The sequence below is a fragment of the Littorina saxatilis genome, linkage group LG2, assembly GCF_037325665.1.
Source record: "Littorina saxatilis isolate snail1 linkage group LG2, US_GU_Lsax_2.0, whole genome shotgun sequence".
Taxonomy (NCBI): domain Eukaryota; kingdom Metazoa; phylum Mollusca; class Gastropoda; order Littorinimorpha; family Littorinidae; genus Littorina; species Littorina saxatilis.
Window position 1 is genome coordinate 64,794,431 of NC_090246.1, and position 2,185 is coordinate 64,796,615.

Consider the following 2,185-nt stretch of genomic DNA (forward strand, 5'->3'; position numbering starts at 1 on the left):
AAGGTCGTCCCAGACATGGGTCTACGTGAATAACGTCACAAAGAGAACAAAGGAATACAATGGACCAAAAATCTGCCCCTGTAGCGTTGTTTAATTTCCGTATCAAGCGCTTTTGGTGAAAGTACAGAGTTGAAATCATCCACAAGCTACAGAGTCCCGTTTGGGGACTGAAAATGTGACACTACACACGGGTAATGCCTTAGAGTTTGTTTATGAACCTTGCATTATTCAAATCTAAATGCGTTTTGGGTGGTCTTTGAGACGGTGTATATTCACTACTGGTTTACGCTGTGTTATGCTTTTGAGCCCCGAACAGCTTGAAATTTAGTGTTGTTGTTTTTGTTGTGTGTTTTTATTGTTTAGTTTTTTTGTTTTTGTTTTTACCTCAGTTGCATGCAGGCTGCTTCAAACCCTCCTTCACTTAGACTAGTGTTGTGTTTTGAATACCTGTTTTTGTCTGTTTCGACGAGTGCGTATACCCACGTACCAGCAATGAAATATGACGACGAACGGAAGTCGGGACTCTTGACACTGAAGAGTTGGATGAAGAAAACCTACTAAATTTCATTTTATTAATTGGCATCGTAACGGAGCATTTTAGAACAAATTAATATTGTAGGTGCTTCTAAATTACAGCACAGCGAATGCCCCTTATTTTTGTAAAGGTCCGATTCGACAGAAAACTTTCTGAAAATTACTCCTTAGATAGTACACCTTTAATGTCGTTGCTGTTCGGGCCTCTTTCTGAAGTATAATTCAAGGCTTTGACTGTTGGATTTAAAGGGAAAGCACTTGAGTGCTGAACGTTAGCCTTGCATAATTATTTGCATCTGTTATAACAATTACACAGTTATCATAAGCCTAGCTTGTTGTGCTCCATGTTCCTTATTTCGTGTATGCGGCAATATTTATTCCAATGAAATTTACTAAATAAACTTGTTTAAACCAATTACACAGTTAGGTTCGTCATCTTTATCATACCTTCCTCACAACAAGTCACTAACGAATCTCTCGATATAACTGCGGTAGTAGAACGGCGTATGCCAAGCTGTTTGTATGAAATGTTAAACAAACTTGGTCACATGAAAAATAAATTCGTAAATTATCCTTCATTATAATCCTTCACAAATGACCCTGCTGAGGGAGAGCAAATTTCAAGTCTCGTCTTAACATGCAAGCTTTCTCTTACACATGAAATAGTTAAACAATCTTAAAAATGTGTAAATCTTTCTAGGAGAACGTAAAAAGAACCTCCCTATCCCATAACACCAGAAACATGTACAAAGGGTATGTGCACGCGCGCGCTTTGGGTGGGTGTGTGTGTGTGTGTGAGTGTGTGCGTGTGTGTGTGTGTATGTGTGTGTGTGTGTGTGTGTGTGTGTGTGTGTGTGTGTGTGTGTGTGTGTGTGTGTGTGTTTGTTTGTTTGCATAACCAGGTAGCGTTTATCTCACTCACTGTGATAAACCACGGTTTGTACAATGATTGTCACGACACAGTACAGCAGAATTTTCATGCGGGGATCCAGCTGTTGTTTGACGCAGCTGCTTTGTGAATCGTGTATAATGTTTGTGTTTATTAGATCTCTACGCTGATCATTAGCGCCATGCCTCACTTGGTTACTGATAATTTTCACTCCAGAACGCGATCTTTGCTATTACTGGTTGTCTATGAACGTTTCTAGTGGCCCGATTAAAAATACCGTCCTTTCCTATTCTCCTCAGATCCGATCAGGCTTTTGCACCTATGTCCTTTCTTTTAATTTTTGGTTCCATTTCTCTTCCCTTTGCTTTCCTTTGCGCCTATTTCAGATCATTCGGCTCCGTTTTAGGACCCAATGGCAAGTCTCGGATTCTTCCTTTTCTCTTTCTTTTAATTTTTGGTTCCCTTTCTCTTCCCTTTGCGCCTATTTCAGATCATTCGGCTCCGTTTCAGGATCCAATGCCTGTCTAGGATTCTTCTTTTTCTCTTCCTTTTCTCTTTCTTTGCAAAAAAGGGCGAGAGTTTTCGACTTCCGTTTTATTGGGAGCGCAGTCCGTTCATGAATATTGAGAGAGGAGCATAAGCATAATTATCTGCATGGTCATGCTTGATGGTAATCAACTCAGAATAGTAATGCACTTCTACTCCAGCTGCGACCTCCAAGTAAGAGCATTATCAGCCAGCGCTCAAGTTACTAAAGAGGGG